At 38.7% G+C, this 16911-nt stretch overlaps 1 pseudogene; it reads right to left on the bottom strand.

Moving 5' to 3' along the window:
* Positions 1-3880: 3880 nt before the first annotated feature.
* Positions 3881-4396, bottom strand: LOC110558526 (glyceraldehyde-3-phosphate dehydrogenase-like; annotated as a pseudogene).
* Between the last annotated feature and the right edge of the window lie 12515 nt (positions 4397-16911).

The following is a 16911-nucleotide window of genomic DNA, read 5'->3' as shown; positions in this document are numbered from 1 at the left end:
ATTTTAGACCATTTTCTCCCCTGAACAATTAGAACAATTCCTTAAATTTTTAACCAAGTGCATTTGAAGTCTTAACTCAAATCAAAGCTAGCTGTTCCCTACACACAAGGAAAGTGTTCTTCATTAATGATTAATGACAACTTGTTTTTGAGGGACAGATAACACAGGGCAGTTTCACACTTGGCCCTGATGTTCAAATCAAACCTGTATGACGTTAGAAAGATACTTTCCCATCCATACAATAGCTACCCAAGGCTCTTCTTCCAGCAAGAAAAAAGTGAATAATGTAAGGCAGAAAGATAGAAGAAATTCAGACTTCCTCAAAGGAAAGTCTGGGGTCCAGCATGTATAGCTATCACTTGTCAATCAGCTAAAAGATTTGCTTATGATGTAATAAGTTAAGTATCAGAGAGTTGGGAATGTTTTACTAATAATCTCAGTCAAAAAGAGACTGGGATAATACTCTCTGGAATGTCTCTCTTGGTCCACATTGTATGCATATAACATCATTCTTTCCTTACACAGATATCAGAGCAGAATCTTAACAAATTATCTCTTCTTTTCAGGTGCCTGCCTAATCCTCCTCAGGCAAACACTGCTCCTGGAAGCAGCCTAAGAATGCAAAAATGAGTAGGCATGACCATGCGAGCACTCAGAAAACTCAAATGGGTCCAAACGATGTCTTAGTTAAATCAGCCCCAGATATACAACTTAAATCACTATTTGATTTTCCAGCCTGCATTTTAATTTCAATACTATTGATGAACATATCCTGCAATGGGGCCTGTTTTTTTCAATGACAAAAAATTATATATCAATAACAAATTACTAATAATGAAGTAGCCCATATTTAAATTTAAGTCTTTTGATACCATGATATTGCTGGAAAAATATTAAAATAGATAATTTTTTCCAAATTAAAAATAAAATATATTAAACATCTATATAATCACATTCCCAATTCACTTTTTTCATGTTTGAAAGTTAAATTTGGAAAAGTCTAAAATCCTTTCAATATTTTAGTCCATTCCATCTCATTAGGTAGGGCTACCAGATTGTTGGTAGAAACATTATCTTTTCAGCTTCTGCAGATTCAGTTTTCTTTCTCAGAAGTAATCCATTTCTTCCTCCTGCTGCTGATCAACAGTGTTTGTCTGATGTCTCTCATCAACTTAACCCTCCAAAAGAGTCAAGAAAGACAAATGTCATGCTTTTGACTCCATAGAACTAGAACAAACAAAATAATTGCTAAGAAGAGGGAGGTTGTGTGGGGTTGGATGGAGACAAGGGAGGGGGCTGCAGTGAGAATAAAAAGTGAATAAATTGTAATAAATAGATATATAAAGAAAATTAATTATTTTAAAAAAATTATCTCAGAGCTAGATAAATATCTCAGCAGTTACAAGCACAAAAGTTCTGTCCCTAGTGCCCACATTGGTTGGATTATTGATGCCTGTAATACAATCAGGCCATCTGCCACCATCTTTTGCTCTCTGTGGACACCTGCAGTCACATTAACATATTCACATGAACATAACACACTTTCAAAATTTTTTTTTGTTTTTTTTTTTTTTTTCCAATGCAGTTTATTCAGGAACATTGAACAATCCTCGGACCCCGGGGAAAGCCAGCCCACAGCTTAAATAGCCTCTGGGTAGCCAACCCAGGCGTGCCACGGGGGCAATGCAGATAGGTCCACATACATGGAAGCAAGCCAGATCCTCAGCCTTAGCCAAACACACTTTCACATTTTTTAAATCAATATTTAAAAAAATATTTTAGAAACTGTTATTTCTGACACAACTATTTGCAGACATTTAGTATACTGCTAAAAGAAAGTAGTCACCTTTCCTGGAGTCATTCTGTAGATGTGTCAGCGTGCCAAAGTTTGATATCTAAGACAGAATCAAAGTCAGTTGAAAAAAGGTCACTACAAGGGGTTAAATTTATTTATATTCATTGCATCACTAAAAGCCACTGTGAATAAGGTCTGCCAGGGCAGCATGAGGCATGCATTGTTTTCAGACATGGCATTCTGAATCTCAGCCTGCCAGTCTACCCTGAGTCCAAGACTTCCGGAAGTAGTATGTGCTAAGAATTGAAGGTGGTGCTTTGTGTTCAAACTCTGATTGGAAAATAGTCTCAACACACTAGTCAGCTTTCTCATCACATGGCGAGAGAAGTTACAGAACTGAAAGAGAAAAAAAAGTTTTCTCTTTTTTAGGATTTCCGAGATTTCTGTTGGGAATAAAATTTCCCAGAAGGCAAATACAACTACAAAGGCTGATTGACTATCAACGTTGTGGTGAGGATGGAATGATGTACATCCAGAGCCAGATTTTCTTGGCCTATTTTAGCCCTATTATTAGGCATGTGGTGCTTACCTTTCTATGTTAGCTAACTAAGTTATGACTATTAAATAGACATCTCATTACTATTAGGCAAAAAAGCTTCTATCATTGACCAACCCAGATGCTAAGATCGTCAGATAGCATCTGAGGTCTATAGCATAGATTTCCACATTGGCTTAAACTGAATTAATTGATGTTTCCGCCAATGTTTTTGGCAGATATTGACTCTTCTTGTTCTATTACTCTGAGAACTTCATAAAAAATTGCTGCCCTGTAAGGACTTGGAATTTCGAGTAAACTGAATCAATGTTCATGGACCATGACCACTCATATTTGGCCATAAGGTGTCTATTACTCTCTTTCAGGAGAGAGTTATGTTTTCTTGAGTCTGCTTTGTCCACAACCCTTGACCTCACCAATTCTGTGTTCATGGTTGCAAAAGTATCTGCAGGCTGGGAGCAAATGGAGAAAGCGACAAAAGGACAAAAGACTTAATAGAAAGTGCTAAAAAGGCAGGTTTTAAGTAGCTAATAGCTCTCATTACAGGTAGATCAATTGATCCATACAATTAGTTAAATAATGGCTTAACTGAGTATCTTGAGAGTGGATTTACTACATAAACCAGTTTGGGGACTTGAGAGATAGCTTAGTGTTTAAGATTTTTTTTCTCATATAAAATTTAATTTATTCGGTAAAAATAGAAACCTACAGGATTTCAATCAACCCTTAAGACTGTCTGAGAAGACAGTTATTGATTAATATCAATAAACAGAATGGTACACAGCTTTAATTTAAACATGCTAATGATTATCATCACCATTATTATTATTATTATTATTATTTACAATTTATTCACTTTATATCCTGGTTGTAACCCCCTCCCTCATCCCTGTCTCAGTGTTTAAGATTTTTTTTTTCCATAGGACTCAGATATGAATCCAGTACCTACATGGTAGCTCTTAAGCATCTGTAACTCTGATTCTAAAATATTCAGTGAACTTTTCTGACCTCCATTGGCAACAGACACACAGAGGGCACACAGACACACATGCTGGTTAAATACCCACACACATAAAATAAAACAATGTCTTAAAACAGAACAAAAAAGCCATTTGGCCTAGATGCTACCAGTATCTCCACCTCTGGACTCTGATAGCAAGAAGACCATCACAAGATGGGGTCTTTTTCCTTGGACCAGACTTTCTACCAAACTTATGCTGTTTCTGTATAAATTATCCAATCTGTGGTATCAAGGTATTAGAAAAAGAATATAGACTAAGGGTATGGCTGTATGAGTATTCTATCAAGTCACCTGGACTGTACACTATTTTCATCATACTTGGCAGGTTTCTACAGTTGACATGTCAGATTCATGATAGACACATGGTGGGTAGGAACATGGAAGATCATGTCAGTGAGCTTCTAGTTCAGCTCTGGGATGACCTTGCGCACAGCCTTGGCAGCACCAGTGGATGCAGGATAATGTTCTGGGCAGCCCTACTGCCATCACACCACAGCTTTCCAGTGTTCTAGGTAGCAGTGATGGTATGGACTATAGTCATGAGTCCTTCCACAATGAAAAAAAAATGTCTTGCATTACCTTGGGGACTAAGCAGTTGGTGGTACAAGAAACATTGCTGATGATCTTAAGTGAACTGTCATACTTCTCATGGTTCACAATCATCACAAACATGGGAGCATCAGTGGAAGGGGAAGAGATGATATCCTTTTTGGTCCCACCCTTCAAGTGGGCCCCAGCCTTCTCCATGGTGGTGAAGACACCAGTAGACTCCACAACATACTTGGCACCAGCAGTGCCCCATTTGATATTAGCAGGATCTCACTCCTGGAAGATGGCAATGGACTTGCCATTGATGACAAGCTTCTGGTTCTCAGCCTTGATTGTACTGTTGAACTTGCCATTGGTAGAGACATACTAGAACATGTAGATCATGTAGGGAAGGTCGATGAAGGGCAGAGATGCAGACAGCCCTGCTAACCAGGGGTCCAACACAGCCAAATTTGTTCACTCAGACCTTGACCATCATGTCTTGGGGATGAGGCTGGCATTGCATGAAAAGACGCAATTGTCTCTGGAACAGGGAAAAGGAGACACCAAGAAGGGGGTTAAGCGGGCATCCAAAGGCCCACTAAAGGGCATCCTGGGTTATACTGAGGACCAGGTTGTCTCTTGTGACTTCAACGGTGACTCCCACTCTTCCACCTTTGATGCTGGAGCTGGCATTGCCCTCAGTGACAACTTTGTAAAGCTCATTTCCTGGTATAACAGAGAATTTGGCTACAGGAACAGGGTGGTGGACCTCATGGCCTACACAGCCTCCAAGAAATAAGAAGTCCTGTACCACCCACCCAGCAAGAACAAGAGAGCAAGAGAGAGGCCCTTGGCTGCTGAGAAGTCCCTGTCCAAAATCAGCCACTGCCACTGAGTATCTCTCTCACAGTTTTTATCTCAGACCCCAGAATAGTGGAAGGGGCCCAGTGAACCCTGCCCTCTTGATTACCATCAAGAACGCTCACTGCGCCTACAAAAAAAGAAAAAGAAAAAGAAAAAAAAAAGAAAAAGGAAAAGGAAAAGAAAAACTAAGAAACAGTGTTTTCAGTCTGCAGACAGTCAAGTTGTTGCTTTAACATTTATCCTTGGAATTTTTAGAAACATTTTTTCTTTTCTTAAAATTCTTTATTAATTATACTTTATTCGCTTTGTATCCCCCCTGTGGTTCCCTCCCTCCTCCCATCCCAATCCCTCCCTTCCTCTACCCTCTGCATGCATGCCCCTCCCCAAGTCCACTGATAGGGGAGGTCTTCTTTTCCTTCCTTCTAATCCTAGTCAATGAGGTCTCATCAGGAGTGGCTGAATTGTCATCTTCTGTGGCCTAGTAAGGCTGCTTCCTCCTCAGGGGGAGGTAATTAAAGAGCAAACCAAATAGTTCATGTCAGTTATTCCCTGTTCCTATTACTATGGAACCCACTTGGACCCTGAACTGCCATAGGCTACATCTGTGCATGTTCCTTGGTTGGAATATCAGTCTCAGGAAAGACCCTTGTGCTCAGATTTTTTGGTTCTGTTGCTTTCCTTCTGGAGTTCCTGTCCTCTCCAGATCTTACTATTTCCCGCTTCTTTCATAAGATTCCATGCACTCTGCCCAAAGGTTGGCCATAAGTTTCAGCATCTGCTTTGATAGTCTGCAGGGCAGAGCCTTTCAGAGGTCCTCTGTGTCAGGCTACTGATTTGTTCTCTCTTTTCTCCTTCTGATTTCCATCTTCTTTGCCTTTCTGTAAAGGGATTGATAAATTTAGCAAGAGTTCTCCCTCTTGAATAGTTTCTTTAGGTGTACAGATTTTAGTAGTTTTATCCTATATTATATGTCTATATGAGTGAGTATATACCGTGTGTGTCTTTCTGCTTCTGGGATAGTTCACTCAGGATGATCTTTTCCAGATCCCACCATTTACCTGCAAATTTCATGATTTCCTTGTTTTTTTATTGCTGAGTAATATTCCATTGTGTAGATGTACCACAATTTCTATATCCATTCTTCAGTTGAGGGGCATCTGGGGTGTTTCCAGCTTCTGGCTATTACAAATAAGGCTGCTACAAACATGGTTGAGCAAATGTCCTTATTGTGTACTTGAGCTTCTTTTGGATATATTCCTAGGAGTAGTATGGCTGGATCTTGAGGAAGAGCTATTCCTAGTTGTCTGAGAAAGTGCCAGATTGATTTCCAGAGTGGTTGTACAAGTTTACATTCCCACCACTCAGTTGCCAGACTAGAGCCACATGCCTGCATGTCCTGATCACCTTCCCAGGCTGAACAGTGGGCACAAAACCACCAGAGACTGGGAGTCCCAGTCACAAGAAAAACTCACAGGGAAGCAAGGAAACGGGACTGGCCTTGGGTCACCCAGTCTTTTCTTTTTGAAATATTTTTAAGTTCTAAAGTATTCCAGAGAGGTTCTTCTCCTGAACTTACTTAAAAGATATCAAAGTAGAATCACAGTAGACAGTATTGATAATGAGAAGGTAGGCTTGACCATGCAGCAAAAAGTGTGCTAGCTCCCAGTCCAAGTGTTCCTTCCTTGGCTTTATCCTTAACAAATTGGGAGCATTTGACCCAGCCTCCTCCATGGACTGGTGCTAACAGAAACAGCTGCCTTGTGCTTCTTTCCACATTCATATTTTTGCCCTATGAAGTTCAGTCACAGATGTCAATATATTTCTCATGGTTCTTATTTCACTCAGTCACAGTCTTCTCTCTGTTGTCTCTTTTTGATGCATTCCCTGAAGCCACTGTCTACTGCTGTGGTTCCTATTGTTTATTTGCAGAAACTGAGCATAGACCAAAACTAATGTGTTGCAACCTGAATGCCAGGAACTGAAATATTGTTGGAATTCCAGAAGCAACAGCTCATTTTGTCAGGCCTTCCTTCAAAGTGTCATAAACCTATAGTCATCTCTACTGTGAACTGCAAGTTGTATCATAAGCATACCATAATCCACATGTTCAAGAAAGTAAATACAACTGTTACAAAAAAAAATTACATCAGTATGACCTATGCTTAAGAAGACATCTATCTATACAAATCACACCAATGACAAAGTCATACCACCCATAATTTATTCTCCAACATTTATACCTTGTTCAGTTTTTCAAGGTCTATAACTCACACATCAGATTTGTTTGAGAGAAGCTAAGGAAAAAACATTCTTCTCTGCCCTGATCTGGACTATGAACCAGCTGTGAAATAAAATCAACTTTTCAGCAAGAAGGTCCTAAATATTCCAGTTGATCGTAATTCCTGTGGAGTACAGGCTAAAGCTCACATGCATGAGTAATAAGACTGACAAACTCTTGGGCTTTGAATCACTCCTTCTGTATCTTTCTGGAGATCACCCTACATGATGCAGTTTGGTATGGTTAGGATGTTGATACATCCCCCACATGTCCCTGCGTTGAAGGCCTGTCCAACTCATGGTGTTCTGGGAAGGTGGTATAACTTTTGAGATGTGAACCTCAGTGGGAAGTTCTTTGGAAAATGGAGATGCGCTCCTTGAGAGAAATTTACCCATGCCTGTAGTATTTACCAAGATTCCCTTGAGTCTTCATGGGGGGTTTGTGTAGTGTTTTCTGTTTGTTTATTTGTTTTGTTTTTGTTTTGTTTTGATCTGTCTCCCTGGTTCTGCTTAAGAAATATTCAATTTTCTCCTACACATCATTCTCTCTTCTTAAGACATCACTCATCATCTCCACTGAATGTCAAATAAAAGGAGCCAACCAGCCTTCGATTGCAAACCTCTAAAATTCTCAACTTAAAAAATAATTTAGAAATACAAATTAGCTGCCTTGAGAATTTTTCTGCACTGATGATTAACCTAATCATTAATTTTCCAGCTCTACCAAAGCATTCAAGAGCAAAAAACAGTATGTTGCAAATGTATCAGAGACTAGGTGTCCTTTGAAGCCACACAGGTTACATAAAGCACCCACTTCTCTTGAGCAGAAGATTATGCTCAAGAGCATAAAGAGAGGGATTTATGAAATTTTTATTATAGATGGGTTCAGAAGGTTTAGTTTAAGTTTTCAATTGGAAAAATTTGTGAATGGTGCTTTTACCAAAATATGCTGTGTAAAGACAAAGACCTGAGAAAAAAGAATTTATCACTCCTGAAGTACAAAGTACAAAACTGAAAGTTGATAGTTGCAGGATAAAAAGATCAAGCGATGCTAATTCACAAGACCCATTTAAGGCTGGTGAGTTGTCTCAGCAGGTAAAGGAACTTGCCTGCTGACCTGAGTTCAAACCTCAGGATCCACATGTTGGAAGGAGAGGACTAAGAAAATCTGATCATGTGGTCTTTTTATTTTTTTTCTAGGATATCTAACATGTCTTACTGTAGATTATAATGACTTAGAAAAATATAAAGTAATGTTAAATTAACATATATAACGATAAAGTAGCACAATAACAAAGTAACATTATCATATTCTACATGTAACCTGTGATAAGATCTGCACATGAGTTCCTTCTTAATCTCAAAGACAACTTTGTAAGGTAAATAGTAATGCCACATGCAAGGTAAGAGGATTTATCTAAGTTGAACAGAATTCAGCAGTATCATCTGAAATCACGGAGTTCAGAGTTGCTGACATCAGAAGTTCAAAATAAGTAATTCCCACTCGATAGCCTACTTTGTGAATTACATACTCCACTCCATTTCTAAATTCTAGGCTTCTTTATCTGTAAGAAAGAAAGATACACGTGAGAGAAGTCCACTGTGTAAATGGGGAAGAAGCAGTTGCAGAATGATGAGTGACCCAAATCTATTTGAGGAAGCTTGGATTAGAAGACAAAATTAATTTAGAGATGTTGAAGACCAAAGGTCAGAGCAAGAGAAACTCTGATCAGTTACCAGAATCCAGCTATACACCAACAGTGCCATTTCATTTTGGAGGGAACTTGTCTACTGAAAGAGGAACATGCCAATCAGCATTCTTACGAGAAAGATGAGAACAAGACTTAGTTCAGGGGTCAAGGAAGAATTCACTTAGGACTCACAGTGAGGTAAGCTCGAATAATGACCTGAGTTTAGGTAGAACAGTTGTAATGATAGTATGTTCCTGCAAAATAAATACTATTGCTGCTACTAATAATAATAATATTAAAAATTATGGAAAACAAACCATATCCAGGTATCCGAATATGAGAAAACACAGACTGCAGAAAAGTTGCCTGGATTTGTTTTTATCTTTGGAAACAGGTAGCTCAATGATATGGCCTATTTCCCAATCTTTGCTTCAGTTTCATGATAATTGGCTTATTCTGAGTATTAAACAATATAACATTTGTAAAATCAATTGTAGACTATGGATATGCCATAATGTTTATGGTTGTGGTCATTATTCTTTAAATATTAGTGAGAATGAACTAAGGCAGAGAGATGCCTTATGATTTTTCATAGATTACATAACTGTAATGTAATGGAGATAGGATTTGAACCTAAGCGGTATACTTCTATAATCCAAAGAGTTACCATTATTTAAATCTTTGAATTTTAATATGGTTTAGCTTAGACTTCTTCCTCTTGGAAAACAACATGCCCTTTGCAGAGTGAAAAAATCAACAGTATATGTCAAATACTGTTCACCACACCTGAGCTCTATTAACCCACCCAGTCATCCAGCCCATAGTATTAAGAGCATGCCCTCCTTTAACTAATGACTGCTTCCCTACATCGAAAAGAATGTTTCACTCATGTGGTTGCCGAGTGCTTCTGGTGATAAGTTGTATTAATTCTGTTTTGAATTTGCAGGCATGGAAAAGAAGCATAGACAATTCCAGCTGTTCCTCTCTACAACCGACTTGTCTCCATCTGTTGTGATCAATCCATTCTAACACCCTTTCAGACTCCCTGCCAATTAATTAATGCCCTGTTGCAAAGGTGGCTTTATTCCTGCATTTGGCATGTGGCTTTCTCCATTGCAGGTGAGGATGGCAATACGTCACAAATCACAGAATAATTAAAATGCCCAGTGGGGAGGAGAGAAGGTGAAACAGTTCTGACAATGTGTAGTCCACAGAAAAGAACTCTCTCTTTTTAACCAACCACTCACTGTCTATTAAGATGAAATCTATACCAATTAGCATATTGATTTTGCTCTATTCTGTAGCAATATCCATCTTGAAATGTCCACATGTCTATCTTCTTGGGTCACTGGCTTCCCACCTACTTCTCTCCCTTGATAATCTCAGGAGGAAATCTCTCTAGTCTACCCTCACAGACACTTGCCCACTGTGTAGGCTGTAATAAGAGCTGTCACATTCTACCAGGGACTGAGAAGCTAAAATACTATACATTACTTCCTCTTAAAGTTGGAAACTATAATCCTAACCAAACTATTCATAAGGATGGTAAGTTTAAGGTTCCCTTGTCTTGTGTGTGGCCTTCTATTTCTAATATATTAACTCTGTATGTATATATAAGAATAATAATACATATTATTTGCACATATAAATATGTGAATAATGATTGGATATAATAATGATAAAACGTATAATGCAATCAGACTCACTTTGAAGACTTCATTTTAACGTATTACTTCTTAAAAGTTCCTTTTCCCCAAACCTTCTGAAAACCAAGAATTATATTTTACGCTTGAAGTCCTGAGTTACACAGTTCAGCCCATGAGAACCATTGTTTTTGGAAAGTTTTATATTGATGAGATTTCAAGCAAGCAATGATTGTCTCTAATACAGCTCAATTGCCCTGGGTTAGGGCTCTGTGTTTATTTGCAGTATTGTAGATGTCTCAAGAACATCGTTCCTCACTTGTGTGGTACTTACAGATATTGTTTCTGCTAATGTGTTGGACAGGTAAGTCTTGTAGGTGAGAGAAGAATTTCAAGTTTCTTTGTTGAAAAATAATAAAAATTTATACACACCCATCCTCAATGCACTTAACTCTTATAATTAAGATAATTTTATACGTATTAATTGTTATTATAGACTTGGAAAATTATTTAATAGTTTTGAGTTATATTCAGGTTTCAGGATAACAATTATCCTCAATCTTGCCTAAATATAATATTTCTAGGTACATTAAATGAAAACGGCCTATGTTATGTGATTAGAAATGGCACATTCACATTTATGACAGGGTATCTGAGTATAATTTTGCATAGATAGGATTTTGAAAGACTAGAAACATTCATGCAGGGAGAATGAGTTAGATAAAGTACTCTGTGTGTGTGTGTGTGTGTGTATGTGTGTGTGTGTGTGTGTGTGTGTGTGTACACATACAGGCACATGTGGAAAAGAGAGGGGGAGGAAGGAGGATGGGAGAGAGAAAAAGAGAGAGAATGTTTGGTTCCTGTGCTGAGATTTTCTTCTAGTCAAATATGATTTTAAGTAAATGGGCCATAAATCTGTGTGCATTCTTAAATCTCTCTGTTGGAAATCCTGCTAGCTTCCTAACTGCAGGGAGCTTGAAAGGCCTTCTAGAGAAATAGAAAGGACCAAGGAGCAAACAGCGGGAGTGTAGGTACAGAAGCTGGAGCGAAGCAGGGTGTGGACATGGAGAGATGAATGAGAACCCCGGTGGGCAAGCTTTCCATCTGAGATGCAGATTCCTCTTTTTCCAACGCCGGTGGTGGAGTTTGCCTCAGATGGCTAATGACCTGCTGGGAAATCAATAGACCCAAGAACTTTGAATTTTTTTTCTCATGATTCAGCCAAATGTTGAAATTTCTCATGAATTCTGACGATGTCATAAACCCTTACTCGTTAGCCAGGTTGTTACATATCCGCTAAGAAGTGTTGAACATAAAAGAAACCTCACACTCTTACATTCCCTGGAGCTGGTGATGAACGAGAAACTCGTATCTGCTAAGTGCATACACTGTTTCCTCAGGTCAAGCAGTGTTTTATTTGTTGTTTTAATATTTTTCACATAGACCATGTACGCAGCAGAAACAATTACTCATTTATTAAAATGTGTTACATGATAATTGTGTATGTGACAATAGAATTGCTTTTCAATATACCAAAAATTCTGAAGGAATGTACCTCACGAGTAGAAAACAGCATTTGTAACCAAATATTTTCTATACCTAAAATATGAGAAACAGGTTTAATATTCAAAACTGAGCTAGAAAAGTAGAGTTGGCATTATCAGCTTTGACAGTTGGCAAGGTTTATAGTACCAGACATGGATCTCCTCCTATTGAACGGGTCTTAAGGCCAATTAAACAAATATTGATTACTCCCAAGATGCAAATATCACCATTTCACATTACACATATATGCATATAACTTAAAAATAAGTCATGAGAGAGTGGAAAGCATTAGAGGAATTGGTAGGGAGAGAGAGAAGGGCTAGAAATGATGTGAATAAATTACTCAGATAAAAAATTCTCAAGTCCCAATTTATTTCTAATATCAGAGATCAGACCTCTACTCTTGCCTGATGCGTCTAAAACAAAAAGGGGGAACTGTAGAGAGCTGCGGAATGCTATGCCTTAAAGATGGAGCTGGTTTCCGCCTTCCACCTTCCCGATGGTGAGTGCTCTCTGTCACGAACAACTCCACATTTGGCTAAGGCCGAGGATCTGGCTTGCTTCCATGTATGTGGACTTATCTGCATTGCCCCCGTGGCACGCCTGGGTTGGCTACCCAGAGGCTATTTAAGCTGTGGGCTGGCTTTCCCCGGGGTCCGAGGATTGTTCAATGTTCCTGAATAAACTGCATTGAAAAAAAAAAAATTCTCAAGAAATTTTAAATAAAAAATAGAAATGGAAGGTAGTGATTAATCATTGGTTTTAGCCAATATACTGTCTGGAACTGTGCTTATTTAAATTTGTGTTTGAAATTTTAGAGAGATTTCACAAGCACTAAATATTATTAGGTAATAGCCAATATTCTCATTCTTTTATTTCCCATTTAAACTCTACTGATTTAGCAATCCCACAATTCCATGTGGGATAATACCATAATATGCCACACTCTTAGCACACTAAAGAACCAGGATCTCACTTAGGCTTCTATTCGTTTTTGCTACTGTGGTGGTTTGGATGAGAATTGCTCCCACAAGCTCAGAGTTATACAATATTGGATTCCAGTTGGCGTACTGGTTTCAATGATTAGGGGGTATGGCCTTGTTGGAGGAAGTGTGTCACTGGGCAGCAGAGGGCTTTGAGTTTCTGAAAGCCCAAACTACCCCCTACCGCTCTGTGTGTCTCTGTCTCCTCTCTGTCTGTCTCTCCCTCCCCTCTTTCTCTCCTTGCTGCCTGTGGAGAAGAATGTAAAGTTGTCACCTACTTCTCCAGCACCATGCCTGCCTGTGTGAAATGATGCTCTCTGCCATTGTGATAACATGCTAACTTTCTGAAACTGTAAGGAAACTTCTTCTTTTAATTTATTTTTTATTTATTACAATTTATTCACTTTGTATCCCTGCTGTAGCCCCCTCCTTTGTCCCCTCCTTATCCTGCCCTCCCTTCCTCTTTTCCTTCCATGATATTCACCCAGTCCAATGATAAGAGAGGTACTCCTCCCCTTTCATCTGATCCTAGCCCAGTCTCATTAGGACTGGCTGCATTGTCTCTCTGTGGCCTGGTAATTAAAATCTGTACACCTACAGAAGCTAAGCAAGAAGGAGGACCCTGGGTAAGATGTTCAATCCTCATTCAGAAAGGCAAAGGGGACAGCATGCAGAAGAGGGAGAAAACAGGAAAAAGGACAGGAGTAAGTAAACAACTTATTAATAAAAATGTCTTTGTTTATAAGTTGCTTTGTTGTGTGTCTTTTTAGAGTAATAGAGCATTAATTAGCCAAACTACTTAGCACTGTTTCTTGTAGCTTCTAGAGAGGAGGCCACTGAATAGAGGTGGGTGGCACTGTTATTGCTTAGCATAAGAAACCCTGTGGTGTGGGAGAGACTTCCTGGGTGTCTCTTCCTCTCTTTGAGTACACAGAGGCTTTGCTGATGATCACAAGTATTGCTTCCTTGGATCTGGGTGATGTGTGTTTCTGAAGCCCTCTCTATGCTAGTAAATACACGGAGGAATTGTGGCTTGTGTTTTGCACTCTTGTCAGGAGAGACAGCTGCTAATCTTCCTTGCACATTTAGACAGTCCTCAGACTGAACTGATAGATATTGCCATGTTCTCATTCCACAAAACATGCACAACAGCCTCCCAGAGGCTTCTTTGCAACTATCACTTTCCATGATCACTGCCACCTCACATACATCTCTGAGAGAACTCATTTCTGTTTTGAGTAGTTTTTATGGGAATTGATTTTTTCATATACAGCTTAAAATAGCAAAAACTAACTGATGTTCCAGACATTAGCTGCTGATGTCTTGTATTATAAGTTTTTTTTTTATTTTATTAATTACACTTTATTCATTTTGTATCCCCCCATAAGCCCCTCTCTCCTCCCCTCCCGATCCCACCCTCCCTCGCCTTTCTGCATGCATGCCTCTCCCCAAGTCCACTGATAGGGGAGGTTCTCCTCTAATTTCTGATCTTAGTCTATTTTCCTTCCTTGGTTCAATGTTTCATGGCAGATGATCAGACATCTGACCTACTAGTCTTTCTGTGTGTGTGTGTGTGTGTGTGTGTGTGTGCGTGTGTGTTTTAATCCATACTGGGTTTCACCTTATAGTCCTGTGTGTCTGGGAACTCCACTGTATAGACCAGATTGGCCTCAAACTAAGATCTACGTACCTCTCCCTCCTGAGTGATGGAATCAATGTTGTGTGCTACTGCCACCCAGAAATTCTGTATCTTTAATGCTCATGAAATTTGCTACTTGGATGACTAGCAATAACTAATCTCATAAATGTCCCCAGATTTTATAGATATAACCAGCTATGATCAAACTTAATGAATCTACCTTATCTTCCACCTAGCTGGGTTCAAGAGCACTAGCCAATGCAATTTAACATGAGGAAAATGAGGACTGCAGAGAAAATAATATGGTTAAGATATATTACTAGAACTTTTGGAATCCTTGCTGCTTTTCCAAAAGACCCAAGTGCATTTTTCAGCACACAAGTCTGTTGGCTTATAACTTCCTGTAATTCACCTACAATATATGTGAATCCCTTCTCTGTCCTCTATAGGCAGCTGTGCATGTATGATACATATGGGATACTCATACATATAAATTTAAAAACTGATAACAATGATAAGACATTTTATTCATTTTACTTACTTATTTGCTTTTGTGAGTGAGGAGAGCTTGTAAGAGTTTTTTTTTCTTTTCTTTTCTTTTTTCTCTCCTTCCAAGATGTGAGCTCTGAGGATCAAAAGGTTGTCAGGCTGAGTAGAATGTGCCTGAGCCATCTCACTGTATTGCTTGTGAAACTGTACATAATATGAGAGTATTAACTCACTGACATGGCCTTTCTGCCGCTGTAGTTGAGACCACACTAGGGAGAGCTCCTGATGCTCTAAAGCAGGAAGCCCTAACCTCTACCAACACCCACAACTGGATGCTTCAGAACAGTTCAATCTGAGCAGAAATTTAGGGATGCCGTTTAGCTTCTCTTTTCAGAACCCCAGCGTTCATCTTGTCTTTCTGTGAGTGCCAGTCACCACAGAAGATCCTTAAGTAAACAGAGTGATATGTTCCTCCTCGAGGCACAGGTCACAGACCACAGAAAGAGAGAACTCACCTCAAAACTAGTCTACTAGCAGCTACAGCTCCCTAGGTATTTTTCAGTGGTTATTTTGGAATCTACCTATTGCAGAGTTTTTTAGTATACTTTGTGCTTGTACATACAAATATGAAAAATGTCACCCATTTTTTCTACAGTTAGACGAGGAAAACACACGGGTGCTCTTTGTCACTGTATTTGCAGACTATAACAGGGTGCTCAGTACACACTGAAAATTTAATGACGTTTGAACAAACACACCACCACATTAGTTCATTGTTTGAGTTCTAGACATTTATCTCCTTAGTTAGCTACCAAATGAAAGCTAACATTTGTCATCATTCCCTATCAAGATGGGGAACAATCTTTTATGATTTTTATAATGAATTCTTCTTAGAATTGAGAGGAAACCATACAACAAGGTAAACATGCAACAAAGGTGTGTATGCCACGTGAGGTGGCATCTGGTTACCTACTGAAAATCAATGTGTATATTGCTCTCTTTTCTTGGAATGTCATCATTTCAAAAAATATATTCAATTTTTCCAATATAATATAGTTTATATACACTTTCATTTGCAAAGCTTTTTTATTTCAAGCTAAAGTCTATACAGATATTGTGTATTCTACATATAACTGTCTCCAAGACAAATGGATATAGCATATCTCAATTTACACTTGTAACATTTCATATGTTAGAAAGTCCCATATAAAAAATAACCCCATATGCCCAGTATCATCCTTATCAGGCATTCCCAAAACATGATACATCTAAACAGTGAATTCTGTTATATGCACTCCCCTCCCCATGTTATCTGTCTTTTCAAGTGTATATTTTGCAGTTCTACCTGCTAGGAGTATTTGGGCTTTAGCTTTGTATTTGATTGTTTTGCGATATCCACAGTGTGTTCCTGTATACGTTCATTGAATAAAAATAAATCAGACCATGTAGTTTTACTCAACGGCTGAAGTTTTATTACAGTCTTGCATGAGAGATTTTAATAAATCCCCTTAATGGGAAAATTCAAAGATTGACTCTTGGTAGATATTTTTAAGGGAGTGAAGGAATGAGTAACCTTGTTAGATTATCTATTAAATGTGGATAATCATGTTAGATACAGAAAGAAAAGAAAATCTCTTTAAGGTCACTGCATTCTTGACTGACAGCCAACTGGCAGCCAGTTGAGTAACGTCCCAGAACACAGCTTAATCCTATTAAAGTTCAGCAGAAAAATCAGTTAGCACTCTGTTCAGAATGCTAATTCCTCACAAGAAGGAGGGTTCTAGGGAGTACATCACCTTTTGCCCAGTTTTTCTATTTGTTGTCACTGGCTATAAAATTGGTTCTATTTTCCAGATAAATTTTGTACAGGTTTTAAT

The sequence above is a fragment of the Meriones unguiculatus genome, chromosome 12, assembly GCF_030254825.1.
Source record: "Meriones unguiculatus strain TT.TT164.6M chromosome 12, Bangor_MerUng_6.1, whole genome shotgun sequence".
NCBI classification, from domain to species: domain Eukaryota; kingdom Metazoa; phylum Chordata; class Mammalia; order Rodentia; family Muridae; genus Meriones; species Meriones unguiculatus.
This window is presented reverse-complemented; position numbering and strand designations above follow the sequence as displayed.